Genomic DNA, 19850 nt, shown 5'->3' with positions numbered 1-19850 from the left:
CCTATGTTCTCATTCTAGTAGCCTATGCACTCACTCACTTCCTGGTTATATTATGAGAAAACCATCACTAAAATACTAAACAGGTCTTGTGACTAACTAGGTTTCTTCCATGTTGATCATGTTCAGCAACATGTAGGAGAAGTGGAATTTCGACAGCATCCATTTCATTGGCAATGACAAAGGCCATTGTTTTGTTTCCTAGAAACAGCAGAAGTTGTCTGACTTGCTGTCAGTGCATATGTACCTTCCCCGACTTTACTTGTCGATTTCAGTTTACAGTCGGCTACTTTCGGCATTCCACTCCAAAACTCCCATTGTGTAGGCTATATTTAAGCAATAAGGCACAAGGAGGTGTGGTATATGGCCAATATACCACGACTAAGGGCAGTTGGTAGCACGACACATCGCGACGTGCCTGTATACAGCCCTTAGTGGTGGTATATTGGCCATATACCACAAACCTCCGAGGTGCCTTATTGTTATTATAAACTGGTTACCAACATAATTAGAGCAGTAAAAGTAAATATTTTGTCTTACCCGTGGTATACAGTCTGAACATGGCTGTCAGCCAATCAGCATTCAGTGCTCGAAGCACCCAGTTTATAATTAAAGAAATCCTCTTCCCACTGGGCAAAAACAGGTAAAATCTACGTCGTTTCCACATCATTTAAACAAAACATTTCAACGTCATCAACGTAAGAGAATTTTGTAATTTTCCCACCCAACGTTTAGCTTAAATTCAATGACATGGTGAAATTTGTTGTTTATTTCAAATTGAATGCATGTTAGTTGACAACTCAGCCAAATTTAAATCAAAACTAGACGTTGAACTGACGTCTGTGCACAGTGGGTTTTAATAAAATGCAAATATACGTAATTGGAATTACTCAATAGAGTCTGCAAAACTTAAAATGGTATCATGTGCTGACCAATGGGTTTAATAGAGAGTGCTGTTGACTCCTTGATCCACCCACTCCATTTATTGCAATGCACTATTTCATTTTATTTATTTAACTAGGCAAGTCAGATGAGAACAAATTCTTATTTACAATGACGGCCTACCCCGGCCAAACCCTAACCACACTGGGCCAATTGTGCATCAACCTATGGAACTCCCAATCACGGCCGGTTGTGATACAGCCTGGAATCGAACCATGGTCTGTGGTGACGCCTCTTAGACAGCTGAAGCCACTCGGGAGCCCACTGCGCTGTATGAAATACATATTGGCTTATAGAGAATCTTTTTTAATATTAGCTGAGGTAAAAGTGGGGTTGGGATTACTCAGTAGGGTCTGTAGAATTTATATATGATGCTATTTCTAGTATTCCCAACTCCACTTTTACCTCGGCACATAGAATATTTTTTTCTCTACAGCCCAATATTGGGAACATACCAGTCTGAACATTGTATTTTTCGATAGTGGTCCTAACATCATTTTTTTTTTGCATATTTGTAATTGCTTTCATAAATTCCTTGTTGCATTTTCTTATAAGCACAACACAAATGGACATCGAATGTAATATATTTTTTGTGAGTTATTCACATTGCAATGTTTTGAAATGTGGGCTTTTATTTTTTATGATTCGTCATTATCATGCAAAGTGACGTTTTCGTTTGTGCTGTTGGCAGAATACTAGTGGAATGCGGATCTCTATTTTTCCGGAGCTGCCACAGCCATCGGGATTTGAGCTGAGAAACTGGATCCTTCCTCGCTGAAACACTGCCGTGCCTGTCGAATTAAAGGCAGGGATGTGTTTTTACCAGAAACTGCCTCAAAATAATTTGTATTTTACCTAGACTACATTTCACAATATAGGCTCACATCTGGATTCGTCACTGCACAGGCTGAATACGACATATGATGAAATTTGCCTAATGCTCGTCCTCTCTCACTTTGATACATTCATTGTAGTTTAGAGTGGAAACTAATTTACATTCCGACAACGTGAGTACATAGAGGCAAACACATAGCCTACCGTTAGATGCATACGACAAATTAAATGAGAATATATATATTTTTTTGGGGGGGGGGGACTCAGCACAGATAGGTGATGGCTTTCGAGGTTTAGAAGCTGGCGAAATCAGATTTACAAGGTAAGGCTTTCAAGAATACTGCTTGAATTACATTTCATTAGAATATTCATTAGGATGTGTTTGGGTTGAATGAAAAGCCTAGATTTGTGAAAGAATGACGAGATGTTGGGGATATAGTCTATTTCTGATTAATGCATCGGTTTGGTGGTCCCCAATGTAGGATATGCCGTTTCTTTGTATCTTGGTCTCAGCTCTCAGTTTTAAACAGGGTGTTGTTCAATTTCTGAACTGCCCCTATCGATCTGCCAGTGTTGCTAAGATACAGCAGTGCCATGAAAGATGGAGGGCAAGTGCTCGGGTGAGGGGTTGTGGGGACACTGCAATTAACAGTAATAACCTGAGATGCATGCATCTCAACTGGTTCCTGACTGGTAGGCAACAATGTTTTAGGTCAAGCGTGGAGGCTCCGGCTTGGTTACTTTGTTGCAACAGGAATTGGAAAAGTTTATGGGCACGTGACATATTAGGCCTACACGTTTGTATTGTCCATTTCAAATTCACTTCTTCATTTAGAATCATGCATGTGAGCTTCAAGTTAGATTTTTTTATGTCATGTGCACAAGTACAGTGGAATACATTTTTGCAAGCTCTAAACCCAGCAATGCAGTAATCAATATAAAGTTTGCACTAAAAAATAACATAAAGCAGAACAAAAACACACAAGAAATACAAATAATAGCATATTTACAATGTGCAGGGATACTGGAGTGATTTACATATGTATAGGGGTAGGATGACTAGGCATCAGGATGTATGATTAACAGAGTAGCAGAAGCATAAATGAAGATTGTATGTGAGTGTGTGTGTGCATGTGTGTTGAGTCAGTATACATGTGTGTGCATGTTATGTGTGTGTTGGAGTGTGGTGAGGCCTGTCAGTGTGCATAGAGACGGTGCAATTTAAAAAAATCAAATACAGTTAGTCTACTCATTTTGTTAGCTGTTTAGCAGTCTTGTAGCTTGGGGATATAGATGTCCTGGATGGCAGGGAGCTCGGCCTCAGTGATGTCCTAGATGGCAGGGAGCTCGGTCCCAGTGATGTCCTGGATGTCACGGAGCTCGGCCCAGTGATGTCCTGGATGGCAGGGAGCTCGGCCTCAGTGATGTCCTGGATGGCAGGGAGCTCGGCCTTAGTGATGTCCTGGGCTGTCCAAACCACGATCTGTAGCGCCATGCGATCGAGGGCGGTGCTGTTGCCATACCAAGCAGTGATGCAACCAATCAAGAAGCTCTCAATGGTGAAGCTGTAGAACTTTTTGAGGATTTGAGGTCCCATGCCAAACTTTTTCAACCTCCTGAGGGGTAAGAGGCGCTGTCACGCCTTTTTCATGACTGTGCGCATGTGTGGACCATTTTAAGTCCTTAGTGATTTGGACCCAGAGGAACTTAAAGCTCTCAACCCGCTCCACTGTAGCCCCGTCGAAGTGGATGGGGGCGTTCTCTATTTAATGTTCTGCTATTTAATGTTTCAATGTGGTTGTTCTATCCATAGCAGTTTTTATTATAGATCAATAAGATGTTTTGTTATTAAGTTATTGACAGTTATGTGTAAGTTCCTATTTGTGGCCAATTTCAAAGTTGCAAAAGAATGTTGGTGTGGAGGCGACTCTCAAATTGTACCTTCTTAGATAAGTGATCAAACTTAATGTAGAACTAATAGATTAATGTGTTGATATATGCACATGATAGCATACTATATGGGTATTTATTACTATTTCTTGCCAATTGAAAACATGCTAGCAGTCATGCTAGCAGTCGTGCCACATGTCACAGTCAATACAGTGGCAGCATAACTTGTTTTTAGAAATGTTAGCACATTTATTGAAAATTAAATACAGAAATATCTCCTTTACACACCCCTGAGTCAATACTTTGTAGAAGCACCTTTGGCAGCAATTACAGCTTTGAGTCTTTCTGGGTAAGTCTCTAAGAGCTTCCACACCTGGATTGTGCAACATTTGCCCAATTATTATTTTCAAAATTCTTCAAGCTCAGTCAAATTGTTTGTTGGTCATTGCTAGACAACCATTTTCAGTTTTTGCCATAGATTTCAGTCAAAATTGTAACTTGGCCACTCAGGAACATTCACGGTCTCTTCTTGGTATGCAACTCAAGTATATTTGCTTACCATATTTTCTTACAGGCTTTCTTCCTCTCCGACAACTGAGTTAGGAAGGACACCTATATCTTTGTAGTGACTGGGTGTATTGATACACCATCCAAAGTTTAATTTATAACTTCACCATTCTCAAAGGGATATTCAATGTCTGCTTTACCAATATGTGCCCTTTGTGAGGCATTGGAAAACCTCCCTGGTTTTTGTGGTTGAGTCTGTGTTTGAAATTCACTGCTTGACTGAGGGACTTTACAGATAATTGTATGTGTGGGGTACAGATGTGGTAGTCATTTAAAAATCATGTTAAACACTATTATTGCACACAGTAAGTCCATGCAACTTATTATTTCACATGTTAAGCACATTTTTACTCCTGAACTGATTTAGGCTTGCCATAACAAAAGGGTTGAATACTTATTGACTGAAGACATTTTAGCTTTTAATTTTTAATTAGTTAGTAAAAAATAACATCTCGAAAAACATTATTCCACTTTGACATTATGGGCTATTGTGTGTAGACCAGTAACAAAAACTCTCAATTTAAAAATTCAGGCTGTAACATAACAAAATGTCGAAAAAGTCGAGGGGTGTGACATTTATCTCAGGTGGGCTTAAAGGGTACAGTAGCACAAAAAGCACCCTCTCTATACAGAATGTAAATGGAAATAAATAAATATTGTTCAATATTGTCAATACTAACTTTGCATAATATTGTAGTCTATAGTGTATATTTATACCCCAAACCATTAGTTTCCAAATAAGCTCAGCAAAAAAAGAAACGTCCTCTCACTGTCAACTGCGTTTATCTTCAGCAAACTTAACATATGTAAATATTTAAATATCTTCCACCAAGGCACCTGCAAGTTCCCAGACATTTCTGGGGGGTACGGCCCTAGCCCTCACCCTCCGATCCAACAGGTCCCAGACCTGCTCAATGGGATTGAGATCCGGGCTCTTCACTGGTCATGGCAGAACACTGACATTCCTGTCTTGCAGGAAATCACGCACAGAATGAGCAGTATGGTTGGTGGCATTGTCATGCTGGAGGGTCATGTCAGGATGAGCCTGCAGGAAGGGTACCACATGAGGGAGGAGGATGTCTTCCCTGTAACGCACAGCGTTGAGATTGCCTGCAATGACAACAAGTTCAGTCCGATGATGCTGTGACACACCGCTCCAGACCATGACAGAACCTCCACCTCCAAATCGATCCCGCTTCAGAGTACAGGCCTCGGTGTAACGCTCATTCCTTCGACGATAACGATAATCCGACCATCATCCCTGGTGAGACAAAACCGCAACTTTACAGTGAAGAGCACTTCTTGCCAGTCCTGTCTGGTCCAGCGACGGTGGGTTTGTGCCCATAAGCGACGTTGTTGCCGGTGATGTCTGGTGAGGACCTGCCTTACAACAGGCCTACAAGCCCTCAGTCCAGCCTCTCTCAGCCTATTGCGGACAGTCTGAGCACTGATGGAGGGATTGTGCATTTCTGGTGTAACTCGGGTAGTTGTTGTTGCCATCCTGTACCTGTCCCGCAGGTGTGATGTTCGCATGTACCGATCCTGTGCAGGTGTTGTTACACGTGGTCTGCCACTGCGAGGACGATCAGCTGTCCGTCCTGTCTCCCTGTAGCGCTGTCTTGAACAAGTATGGGAAACAGTGTTTAAACCCTTTACAATGAAGATCTGTGAAGTTCTATGGATTTTTACGAATTATCTTTGAAAGACAGGTTCCTGAAAAAGCGATGTTTCTTTTTTTGCTGAGTTTATTTTATGAGTAGACTTTGCTATTCTGTATTTTTCACCATAAATCACTGTTGTTACAATTAGGCCCAGTATGCTCGTATTAAGCCTGGTTTGTATTGAAACACATGGGGATAGTGTGTTGATATCCCTAATATTCAATAAACCTGAGCATAAATGTTTTTTCTTCAGATTTAAATTGATTAAAATACCATGATGAATTCATTGTTGTCTCTTTATGTAGTGTTGTGGTGTCTCTCTTGTCGTGATGTGTGTTTTGTCCTATATTTGTATTTCATTTGTATTTTTAATCCCATCCCCCGTCCTTCAGGAGGCCTTTTGCCTTTTGGTAGGCTGTCATTGTAAATAAGAATTTGTTCTTAACTGATCTGCCTAGTTAAATAAAGGTTAAATAAAAAATAAAAAATATATAAAAATGAAGAACAATTAAAAGCCTCTGTACTCTCTCTAAGACGTTTGACGCAGAGAGAGAAGAATAAGATCAGCATGAAAGATATCAGGGATAAAAGACCTACAAGTAGTGGAGAAAAATGGAAACAAAAGAGGGACAAGAAGATGACTATTGGATGCAGTTAAGGCCGTGGCATTGTCATATTGTTGTCCCTAATTCATCCAGGTGTTTCTATTTTTTGGTTCACCACATGTACCTTTGTCATACAACAGTAGGGTGGGAGATTAGAAAATGTCTTCAGACAGGCTTTAGGAACACCAGTTGAACTATTTCATAAGAATAGCAGTACAGCAAATGTGAATCAGGTTTCAGATAATTTATTGAAAGTTGGGTGTGTTATGGTCTTTGTTGCATGGCTTCTTATCCACAGAGGGCCATTGTGAGTTCAGGTTTGTGTTCTAACCAAGCAATTGCACACCTGATTCAACTAATTGAAGTCTATGATTAGTTGATTAGTTGAATCAGGTGTGTACTGGTTGGCAAGAACAAAACCCTGAGCCCAAATTGATCTTGGCGGATACGATTAACTGTTATGAATGCTTCTTCCATGATGAATAGTAATGATCAATTGATTTGAATATGTTTAGGGGAGATGATTATAATTTAAGCTTACATAAGACATGTCTGTTTGTACGTTTTTAACATTTGGAAATTAATTAAAATTGATTATTTAAGAGGTGGGCTTATTTGGAACCCCCGTGGGCTTAAAGGGAACATTCACTACCCATTTAGCCCAGTCTGGACTTTTCACGTTTGATCAAATATTTTGTATCTCACAGAAAAAAATGGTGTAAGCAAAGTCATAAAACTTCACATGAGAGATTAATATGTTTTATGAAAATGAGGTCTGTATACGTTAGAAATGTCTAAATAGGTACACTTACGCTACCGGTAGCCCTAATTGCACATAGCCTTAATAGCCATAGGTGTTGTGGCAGATGAAGTATAGCTTAGTGAATTGGATTTCCACTTAACACTCTAGGAATGTATGTATAGCCCAAACATTCCGTGAGGAGCTTTGAAATACAAATCCCTGTCGCAAAATTCTTCGAATGTCAGAGCCTAGGCTCACGGGCATCCGGCTCAATGGTCCAGATTGTGTCAATCATTGGCTATGTGCCATACCCTGTTTACTATATTTGGTACTGTCACTGTTTCATTTCAGTTGTTTTTTTACTCACTCAAATAATGTTTACATCAAATAACAGTTACGTTGTAATTAGCACACACACACATAATTAAAAAACATAGTAGCAGCAAGCTGTGTGTAGGAATGTGTTATTGAGATGTGAATAAATGTTGATTTTATCGAACATGCATTTTCTTCAGCCTAATTAATTATGTGACCGACAGAATTTAGGAGTCATTCAGCCCATGGTTTGATGGAATAGATAAGAGACAAAATGAGTCTGTTCAAGCCTGTGCTCATTGACCCATATGGTGCTGAGGTCTCGGCTCAAATTCAATATCCGGTTCTGGGACTACACTGTCAGTGATACTGCCCAGGACCTATAGAGCATTCAGCTATCTTACCGTAAAGGACTACTAACTGTGCAGCCATGTATAAACCTGATTTGACAAGCACCAAAATGACAAGCACACACTTTAAACCAATTAATCATACTGTAACTATTTACTGATGAATTATAAATTACACTGAACAATAATATAAACGCACCATGTAAAGTGTTGATCTCATGTTTCATGAGCTGAAATAAAAGATCCCAGAAATGTTCCATACGCACAAAAAGCTTATTTCTCTCAATTTTTATGCACAAATTTGTTTTCATCCCTGTTAGTGGGCATTTCTCGTTTGCCAAGATAATCCATCCACCTGACAGGTGTGGCATATCAAGAAGCTGATTAAACAGCATGATCATTACACAGGTGCACCTTGTGCTGGGGACAATAAAAGGCCACTCTAAAATGTGCACTCTTGTAACACAACACAATGCCACAGATGCCTCAAGTTTTGAGGGAGTGTGCAATTGGCATGCAGACTGCAGGAATGTCCACCAGAGCTGTTGCCAGAGAATTTAATGTTAATTCTCTACCATAAGCCGCATCCAACATCGCTTTAGAGAATTTGGCAGTATGTCCAACCGGCCTCACAACCGCAGACCACGTGTATGGCGTCGTGTGGGCAAGCGGTTTGCTGATGTCAACATTGTGAACAGAGTGCCCCATGGTGGCGGTGGGGTTATGGTATGGGCAGGCATAATCTATGGACAACAAATACAATTGCATTTTATCAATGGTCATTTGAATGCACAGAGATGCTGTGACAAGATCCTGAGGCCCATTGTTGTGCTATTCATCCGCCTCCATCACCTCATGTTTCAGCATGATAATGCACAGCCCCGTGTCGCAAGGATCTGTACATAATTCCTAGAAGCTGAAATTGTCCCAGTTCTCCCATAGCCTGCATACTCACTAGACATGTCACCCATTGAGCATGTTTGGGATGCTCTGGATCAAAATGTACAACAGCGTGTTCCAGTTCCGGCCAAGATCCGGCAATTTCGACCAGCCATTGAAGAGAAGTGGGACAACATTCCACAGGCCGCAGTCAACAGCCTGATCAACTCTATGAGAAAAAGATGTGTCACACTGCATGAGGCAAATGGTCACACCAGATACTGACTGGTTTTCTAATCCACACCCCTACCTTTTTTAAAGGTATCTGTGAACAGATGCATATCTGTATTCCCAGTCATGTGAAATCCATAGATTAGGGCCTAATGAATTTATTTCAATTGAATGATTTCCTGAAATGAACTGTAACTCAGTAAAATCTTTGAAATTGTTGCATGTTATGTTTTTATAGTTTTGTTCAGTATACAAATGAACTCATATTTAGCTCACTATAATAAACCCCTTTACAATCCCCTCAAAGTGTACCCTAATTAAAGTGTTACCCCACTGGGCGAAAACTGGTTGAATCAACGTTTCCACGTCTTGTGGAAACGTTGATTTATGTGATGACGTTGAATGAACATGGAAAACTGAATTGCATTTTTAAAAAGTCATGAAAGTAAGGGAATTTCATATTATTTTCACCCAAATTTGAACCTAAATCAAATGACACGGTGATTTTTGGGGAGGATTTCACGTTGGTTGACAACTCAACCAAATGTAAATCAAAACTAGACGTTGAACTGACGCCGGTGCCCAGTGGGACAGGATTTTCTGTTGCACCATTGAGGATTTTTTAAAACATTTTGTACAGGGCTAGACATGTAGACTTATATAGTCCACTCTGAAGTATTTTCCAATTGAGCTCAACAACATTCACCAATTTGACCTTTTACTAGGTTAATAATATGCTACCCAGGGAATTGAAAGTGCCAGCAAAAGTCCTATAAACACAGCTGTAACTAGGTTACTCACTTCTAAGGCCATACAGAGTGCTGTTAAAATGTGTCCAGTGAGAGTTCTAAGTAGGTTACTGTACGGAGCATCCTTCATTACAACCTAAAATAGCTTATTCACACAATGATTCAATTGCGAAGTAACCTACTGTAACATCTTTGTGCACAAGGACCTCTGTAAGTGTGCTGTAAATAGGCAGGTTGTCATGCAGACTGATGTCCGATAGAGAGGTAGATATGTTGATGTCGGGCTCATTGAGACAACATGCGGTGCAAGGCAATCCGGGATGCATAGCTATCTTTAACAACACATAGTTGGACTAGGACATCCCTACTTATTCCACTTTAGGAAACCCCTTTTTGAAGCAGAAAGTGGCATACAGTATTTATTGTATACCCATGCCCATCTTTAAAAACAAAATGCTTCCTGTGTGTGTGTGTGTGTGTGTGTGTGTGTGTGTGTGTGTGTGTGTGTGTGTGTGTGTGTGTGTGTGTGTGTGTGTGTGTGTTTTCACGCTCAGCTACTGCCATAACTGGCTCTGGATTCCTAACAGATGGGATAGTCTCCTTGCAGAGACAGCCATCACATCAGCTTACAGAAAATGTGATGGCTTTGTGCAGTCAGGCTTTTGATCCTGTCAGTAACAAGTTTGTCCTCACCTGGGAAATTTGATGTGTGCTCAAGCCTGGCATGAGTAGAGACGCTTCATGAATCTAATATCCTATTTCTCCCACACACACACCTTTTATTTACAGGGGGACTTCAGACCTTGATATCCTATCCACCCTATCTTGTAGCCTACCACTGTTTTCCTTTTCATTGGGTAATTGTACATTTTTAGTCTCTTGGGTTTTACAATATTCAGTGCATTTGCATATACCTCCCGTTTTAGGGTAATCCAGTATAACTGAGCTGTTTTTCAGGTAGGCCATGCTCATAACATGCCTACTGTATCCTAAGTGGTAGTGAGTGAGCCAGCTAGGGGTTAACTGTGTCAGACCAGCCCAGACTAGCTGAGGCTGCGTTCCAGTACTCTGTCACCCCTGCTTTCCACTGGATGGATGGGCTCTGCGGCGGGCCCTGGCAACAGGCCCCAGACCTGGGAGCCTGTGAGAACCTTCAATGGTCACAAACTGGCAGGAAGAGAGGCAGAGGGAGAGAGCGATGAAGGAGCAATATTAGTTTGCTGTATTGAGTAATGAAGATAGAAAGGAATTGAATATAGCAAAGGGACGGAATGTGACACAGTGAAATGATTGAGAAATGTGATATGGAGTGAGGATCGACAATGAGGAGGTTAAAGGGGCCACTCGGTTGAGAGAGAGAGAAAGAGAGAGTTAGGTGGGACGATGTGGGAGGAGGAACAGGACAGCAAGGGAGGGAGGGGTACCTGACCTTTAAGAGCCCTCTGTGTGAAACCTCAATTCATTCTCTATTCAGCTGTGCTTTATTGCCACGCATTTGTTTCTGCAATTTTGTCAAGGACAGCTCAAAATAACACAACCCTAATTCAACAACAATGAAATGCCAATGATCCTTAACAATGGAACGTCTGCCTTGAATTATTGCTCATTGAGCACCCGCAGTCACCATTGGTTGAATTTGATAAAATTATGATAATATGTGGAGACTCTGGAAATTAAGTAGGTCATTTTACATTGTTGGTATTTAATAAAGTGAGTCAGTACACTCTGGCTATCTGGGGGTATCCATTGTCGCGCTAAGTGGCCTCTCCTCTGACAGTAGCCAGGCTGCATTACAGTGTTATGGCCTTGAACAGAGCAGGGAGCTGAGCTGACTCACACACTCAGCAGTAGCTGGTCAGTCCTCAGAGAACAGACCTCCAAGCTAGGACTTATTGAACAGTAAGCACTGTGGAGGGAAGATGAGAGGGCATCAGGGCTACAGAGAACAGACCTCCAAGCTGGGACTTATTGAACAGTAAGCACTGTGGAGGGAAGAGGAGAGGGCATCAGGGCTACAGAGAACAGACCTCCAAGCTGGGACTTATTGAACAGTAAGCACTGTGGAGGGAAGATGAGAGGGCATCAGGGCTACAGAGAACAGACCTCCAAGCTGGGACTTATTGAACAGTAAGCACTGTGGAGGGAAGAGGAGAGGGCATCAGGGCTACAGAGAACAGACCTCCAAGCTGGGACTTATTGAACAGTAAGCACTGTGGAGGGAAGATGAGAGGGCATCAGGGCTACAGAGAACATTTATGGAGTTTCAAAAATCTTAAGTCTAAAGTCAGTTTTAAGTAGTATGAAATATAGCATATCCATGATAAAACATCTAATTATGAAATATGCCTACTGTGCCATATTCCACAAATAAGAACTCATGTATACACAGACAAGTTATATTACTTCTCACTAACTCACATACTGTCTCATCTACTTTGTATTATCTGAGCACTGTTACTGCTTCGTACAGTTGAGCTGGTGATTTGTGGTAGAGGACAGCAGTATTCTGACAGCAGAGGGTCTCTGAATCAGCACTGAGGCTCCGTAACAATGCCATAGCGAGGGTCATACAAAGACCTAAGAGACAGCACAATACTCCTCTGGAACTCTCACTGTGACTAGGTCTGTCACTGTGACTATGTCTGTCACTGTGACTATGTCTGTCTCTGTGACTATGTCTGTCTCTGTGACTATGTCTGTCACTGTGACTATGTCTGTCACTGTGACTAGGTCTGTCACTGACTATGTCTGTCACTGTGACTATGTCTGTCTCTGTGACTATGTCTGTCACTGTGACTATGTCTGTCTCTGTGACTATGTCTGTCACTGTGACTATGTCTGTCACTGTGACTAGGTCTGTCACTGTGACTATGTCTGTCACTGTGACTATGTCTGTCTCTTTGACTATGTCTGTCACTGTGACTATGTCTGTCACTGTAACTATGTCTGTCACTGTGACTAGGTCTGTCACTGTGACTATGTCTGTCTCTGTGACTATGTCTGTCACTGTGACTATGTCTGTCACTGTGACTAGGTCTGTCACCGTGACTAGGTCTGTCACCGTGACTAGGTCTGTCACTGTGACTATGTCTGTCTCTGTGACTATGTCTGTCACTGTGACTATGTCTGTCTCTGTGACTATGTCTGTCACTGTGACTATGTCTGTCTCTGTGACTATGTCTGTCTCTGTGACTATATCTGTCTCTGTGACTATGTCTGTCACTGTGACTATGTCTGTCTCTGTGACTATGTCTGTCTCTGTGACTATGTCTGTCACTGTGACTATGTCTGTCTCTGTGACTAGGTCTGTCACTGTGACTAGGTCTGTCTCTGTGACTATGTCTGTCTCTGTGACTATGTCTGTCACTGTGACTATGTCTGTCACTGTGACTATGTCTGTCACTGTGACTATGTCTGTCTCTGTGACTATGTCTGTCACTGTGACTATGTCTGTCTCTGTGACTATGTCTGTCACTGTGACTATGTCTGTCTCTGTGACTATGTCTGTCTCTGTGACTATGTCTGTCACTGTGACTATGTCTGTCTCTGTGACTATGTCTGTCTCTGTGACTATGTCTGTCACTGTGACTATGTCTGTCACTGTGACTAGGTCTGTCACTGTGACTATGTCCTTCTCTGTGACTATGTCTGTCTCTGTGACTAGGTCTGTCACTGTGACTAGGTCTGTCTCTGTGACTATGTCTGTCTCTGTGACTATGTCTGTCACTGTGACTATGTCTGTCACTGTGACTATGTCTGTCACTGTGACTATGTCTGTCTCTGTGACTATGTCTGTCACTGTGACTATGTCTGTCTCTGTGACTATGTCTGTCACTGTGACTATGTCTGTCTCTGTGACTAGGTCTGTCACTGTGACAATGTCTGTCTCTGTGACTATGTCTGTCACTGTGACTATGTCTGTCTCTGTGACTATGTCTGTCTCTGTGACTATGTCTGTCACTGTGACTATGTCTGTCACTGTGACTATGTCTGTCACTGTGACTAGGTCTGTCACCGTGACTATGTCTGTCACTGTGACTAGGTCTGTCACTGTGACTAGGTCTGTCACTGTGACTATGTCTGTCTCTGTGACTATGTCTGTCACTGCGACTATGTCTGTCTCTGTGACTATGTCTGTCACTGTGACTATGTCTGTCTCTGCGACTATGTCTGTCTCTGTGACTATATATGTCTGTCTCTGTGACTATGTCTGTCACTGTGACTATGCATGTCACTGTGACTATGCCTGTCTCTGTGACTATGTCTGTCACTGTGACTATGTATGTCACTGTGACTATGTCTGTCTCTGTGACTATGTATGTCACTGTGACTATGTATGTCACTCTGTGACTATGTATGTCACTGTGACTATGTCTGTCACTGTGATTTTGTCTGTCACTGTGACTATGTCTGTCACTGTGACTGCACTGTAAACTCTCATTTCACAGAATAAGGCATCCATCATAAAGCTCTGTCTACAGAAGTTCTGCCTGCATTTTCTTAAGGCTGCTACACAACGAGTCACGCCCTGATCTGTTTCACCTGTCCTTGTGATTGTCTCCACCCCCTCCAGGTGTCGCTGATTTTCCCCAGTGTATTTATCCCTGTGTTTCCTGTCTCTCTGTGCCAGTTGGTCTTGTATGTTTTTCTAAGTCAACCAGTGGTTTTCCCCATTCTCCTGCTTTTTGATTTTCTCCTATTTCTAGTTCTCCTGGTTTTGACCCTTGTCTGTTAATGGACTCTGTATCCGCCTCCCTGACCATTCTGCATGCCTTGACCACGAGCCTGTCTGCCACTCTGAACCTCCTGGACTCTGATCTGGTATTGACCTTTTGCGTGTCCACGACCATTCTCTTGCCTATTCCCTTTGGATTAATAAACATTGTAAGATTCCAACCATTTACCTCCTTTGTCTGCATCTGGGTCTCGCCTTGTGTCATGATACGTCTACTGTTTAAGTATTTTTTTAATCACTTCTTTTTGCTACAATGCCATGGCAGCCAGCTGTGAGGCAATGTTTCCAGGGAAACTTAGGCACCTCACGCCTCCTGACCCCCACAACCCCATGTACAAAATCAGGACAGAGATGGAACAAAGAGTCCTACTTTGTGTGTGTGTGCGCATGCACTTTCTAGAAGTGTGTGGGTTAACGGAAGAGACGTGTCACGCCCTGACCTTAGTTATCTATGTTTTCTTTATTATTTTGTTTAGGTCAGGGTGTGACGAGGGTGGGTATGCTTGTTTTGTATTGTCTAGGGTTTTTGTATGTCTGGGGGTGTTTGTAAGTCTAGGCATATGTAGGTCTATGGTGGCCTGAATTGGTTCCCAATCAGAGGCAGCTGTTTATCGTTGTCTCTGATTGGGGATCACATTCGTTTTTGTTAGTTTTGTTCAGTGTTCATTCTTATAATAAAGAGAATGTACGCATACCACGCTGCGCCTTGGTCTCCTCCCTACGACGGCCGTGACAATACGGCTGAGGGTGAGGTCACTCGCGGACATGACATGCACCATGACCGCTGCATCATACAGGAGCAGTGAGTGAGACCAGAGCCAAGCCTGTGGTTGTTGCTTGTGCTGTATGTTCCTGTCACAGGAAGATAGATATAGCGTATCTCTCTACAGGTAGCAATCACTCAAGTCTCAATCCTCTCTCCTGAATCTCCCTCCAACTTCCACGCTCCTTTTAATCTCTCTCCCTCTCCTTCTCTCTTTCTTGCTCTTTTTTGATGTCCCTGTTCTCAAGGATCCTTAAGTAGGCTCCACAGCTTTAAGGAACAAATGCAATGCTTGCTGATGAATATGTCATCTAAAATATATATTTTTTCTAATTGGGAACAACGCAAGGCATTATTGGAACTTTAGCACTACGCCCACACATGGAATCACAGTGCCTATAATTGAATCTGAAGCTGAGGCAGCAGTACCCAGCAGCAGCAGCCTGCCATAGCCACCTGTTTAGTTCAGTGGAGCTAGGCTGTTCCACTGCCAGTGTGTACTTTACTGATCTCTTCTTCCTGAGTATTAGTGTGTGCTGTATGCTATTGTTTTTGGAAGCATTTTGGTAAGCCCAGGCTGGCCCACTTGTAAACATTGAAATGTTTGTGGCTCAACAGTCTTTTCTGTATGTTAGTCTTTCCTTGTCTTTCTGTAAATTTGATTCAGTGAGCGTTACACACATCTCTGCTGACCGCACAAAGAAGCAGTCCAGTCTATTATTTTGGTAGTCATGGAAACCTGAAGTCTCCTCTTTGGTGAAAGCCATAGTGCCATATTAACTGAGTACAGACACTGATACACCCTTTACCAATAGCTCAAACATTGTAATTACAACAGGTGTTACTGCACAACCATATGTCTATGTAAGGGGGTAAATCCATTTGAAATCAATCACTATTTGACAGCATCCCTTTTTGATTTAAACAAAACCTGCCATACATGTTTGCCCATGGAAGAAGTAGTCAGAAAGTTGACCCATTTGTCATACCCCACCATACCATGAGACATGCATCTCTTCATCACTGGAAAAGATAAAAGGTTGAGTTTGATATCATTTAAACGCTTACAAACAGGGTTGTCAAGCTATTGTATCATTATTTATTTTAACCTTAAACGTCAATTATCTAAAAACGCGTAGACTCTACTGAGGTTTTGTGTTGTGTTCAGTTCAGACACAACGTACTCTGGAGTACAGGGTGGGTGTCAATTCAATCATAGAAATAGAATGGACCCTTCAGACCACTGCAATTTAGTTGGTACACCATTAAAATTAAATTGACATTTTACTTATAATTACTACCTAAAAGATGGCTGCCGGTCCACCCACCTTTGAATGTCAACTTAAAGGATCATGTCTATTCTATTATCTATATTTCTATGATTTCAGTATGTCTCCTATGGTCCTGTGTAGCTCAGTTGGTAGAGCATGGTGCTTGCAACTCCAGGGTTGTGGGTTTGATTCCCACGGGGATCAGTATGAAAATGTATACAGTCACTCTGGATAAGAGTGTCTGCTAAATGACTAAAATGTAAGGATGTTGGGGGGGAAGATTTTCACCAAGTCAAATTAATTTATTGTGCTAGAGGTTTCATGATGCTTGTATCTAAATCAAAGGAGATCATTTTAAGATTCTATCCTTCAGTTGGTGTCTCTATAAGCTTGAATATGAGGTTCTAAACCTAGCATGAATGTGCATCCTTGTAGCTGTGTGGGCTAATATAGTCAAAATGTTTGCCTTGGGGTAAGTTGAGCAAATGGCAAGTTGAGCAAATAGACGTGTTTTTCTCCCAGACGTAATGCATGGCATTATCACTGGGATATGAGGTAACAACAAGGCCTGGCCTAGGTCAACAATAAATTATAATAATAATAAAGTACTAAGTGTTTGTTTGGTGTTAAGCTTGTGTTAAAGGGTGCTTCAATTATTCAAAGACAAAAACGTGATTGTGATTGTGTTGAATTGTGTTTGGGAAATAAAGATACACATGTACAAACTGTAATGTTTACATGAATTCTGATTATTTCCAAAGATACACAAAATCTTTAAATATATGTAGATATCTTTGATAGAAATAATACGACATTTCCGTTGACGAAGTGATGCTGAATGTAAACAATGTCTCAATTGACCCACTATGGAACATTTCGTTCAAATCAAAAAGGGTACTGTCAAAAAGTGATTGAATTCAAATGGTTTTGCACAAGAGCTTACCTACACTGTTGCTCTCTGTGAGCGCTGTATTGTATTGTAGTTGCATAATTACCAGCATATTATGGTCGAGTCACTGTGGAACATTATTTGGTGATTGTCTCTTTCTTTCCACATGTCACCTCTGGTCTTTGACAGCAGAGTGCCTCAGCCATACTGTAGAGACTGTCTCTTTTCATCTATAAGCTCCGGTCCCCGGAGAGGCCCAAAGATAGAAGCACATCCTCTGTTCTGTCCTCAGAGACAGGCCTGAGAATGAGAGGGAAATGAGGTGTTTGGGAGGGAAGAGGAAGTCAAAGAGCATAAGCAGTAGAGATGGAAAGCGGTTTTAGGCTGAAGCAGAGGAATATGGGAGATGGAAAATCTGTTATATTGTGACGACAAATTCTAATTGTGTTTTGTGTGTTTGTGTATAAAGACCAAGGGAAAGAGTAAAGGCTGAGAGGGGCTCAGACGTGGCTTTCTTCACAGCAGACACAATACCTTGAACGACACAAAAGCTTTCAAATCAAATGCTGTCATAAAGTCAAATACCAAGGTAAATGTCAGTATCTATATTCCTGGGAATCACCACAATGCCTGTGTGTTATAAATGCACTATTGATTCACACCCTCACTTCTTTTATCTCCTCTCTCCAGGGGTCTACTCCTTCCTAAACAACAGTGTGTTGGTGTCTCAGGGGGACAGAGATCAGGAAGCAAGTAGATAGGGAGCAGGAGATATAGGAGCTACAGGGGCCACTGTGTCTATCTGCTCCTCTGTTCCCCTGTGAGGCTGTCTTTGTGTCAGGGATCGAGAGGTGGACACACACATACAGCCAAGGACTGGCTAACAGCAGGACTAAACCACTCTGAAGGGCCACTGGGCAGAAGGTTGGCATCTGGCTGGCAGAGAGCAGGCACTGTGGTGGGCAGGCGACCGCAGCATCGAGATTACAGATTAGGCAGAACAGCAGGTCAGGGCACATTATCCTGACACAATCTGTACTTCCACCAACACCACACCGCAGAATTCAATTAAACCCTACTGCTCCTGCTACTGGCAGGCAGTGGCCCAGCCTCACACACATACACATATACACAAATAATCTCCACTGCTGGACAGCTACTGAGCCCCTCCTCCCTTCCCTGCTGTCCTGTTTGACGATCAGCGCCAGATGGAGTGATGGGATTTTTTGATTTTGATTGGTTTATCTTTTTTTTTTAATCCAGTCACTCATTGCCTCACGGTTCCTTGGAGATCATTCATTGGTAAGCTGTTTTAAGGTCATCATATCTACTTTTCTTAAGATTCTGGGTCAATCCCCTTTGTCATTATGGTCAGAATGCTTTGATTACTTTGGGGATTTTACTGTATTCTGTTTTTACTCTGGCTGAAAACCACTGGAATTTAGACAGAGAACCTGGACCCAGGGCATTAGAAGGGCTGGAAGATGCTCAGTCTGCCAACACAGGGACACACACCACTCACAGCCTCAATGAGAACTAGACTACAGAGCACCAGACCCTGTGTTTCAGAGGAGAACACAAGGTCCTGAGTATCTCTGCTAGTCTCAGAATCTCTGAAGTGGTTCTACTGACAGAAAAAAAGCTTGAGCGAGACAGGGGCAAAGAGGTGAAAAGGAAGGAGAAGAGAGAGCGAGACAAAGGGAGGCAGGAAGACGTGTTATTTGTTCAGGATGACGAGAGACTCGATGGAGCTTCTTTCACATCAGTCTCCCAGCAATCTCTACCCTCTTTCTCCCATCTAGCTTGCTAGAGCATATCACTCAGAAGACTGCTTCAGCATTTCACAGAGGACTCCAAACGCAAGGAGCGGACTAACCACTTGGACGACTGAGATGACACTAATGACTCAGTACCTGACTTTTACCATGGATATCACTGTAGGTGGATACGACTGCTAACCAAGGTTAACACAGCGTGATAGGCTCTGACAGGTTCTCAGACTAACAGTGTACAATTTGTGTTGAGTTCGTCAGTTTTTTTATGTGCAGACACTCTGCTGGAGCTCCCATCCAGGACTTGAGCAGTGCTGTGTGTGGAAATTCGGGGCTGGGTGGAAGGTGTGAAGAGCGGCAGCCACGTGTGGAGAGACAGAAAGTGAAGGGAGCAACACACAACTCTGGGAGAAAGTGTTTAGTGTGAGACACTGAGAGACACACTGTGGTGCGGCGGCTCTCCCTCTCTCTGTTTGACGGACTGGAAGAGTGTTCTCTCTGAGCCAGCGAGAGCCAGCCTGCACGCTGAGTGGAGCTGAGGCCAGTAGGGTGGGGACAGTGGCAGGGAGCGGTGCATGGCAGTGGGGGGGCCGGGTGCCGTCCGTCACCCAGCACCGGGAGGGGCGCTGGGGTTGGGGCTGGGTGTGGGGCGGCCCTG

The 19850-nt window shown here is 42.4% G+C and overlaps 1 long non-coding RNA gene across 1 annotated transcript; it reads left to right on the top strand.

Moving 5' to 3' along the window:
- Positions 1-1633: 1633 nt before the first annotated feature.
- Positions 1634-19801, top strand: LOC129862537 (uncharacterized). Its single transcript, XR_008760778.1, has 3 exons — positions 1634-2095; positions 17890-18009; positions 18111-19801. It is a non-coding gene; the product is annotated as an uncharacterized LOC129862537 (long non-coding RNA).
- The last annotated feature ends 49 nt before the right edge of the window (positions 19802-19850 follow it).

This window comes from Salvelinus fontinalis, chromosome 9 (genome assembly GCF_029448725.1).
Source record: "Salvelinus fontinalis isolate EN_2023a chromosome 9, ASM2944872v1, whole genome shotgun sequence".
Taxonomy (NCBI): domain Eukaryota; kingdom Metazoa; phylum Chordata; class Actinopteri; order Salmoniformes; family Salmonidae; genus Salvelinus; species Salvelinus fontinalis.
This window is presented reverse-complemented; position numbering and strand designations above follow the sequence as displayed.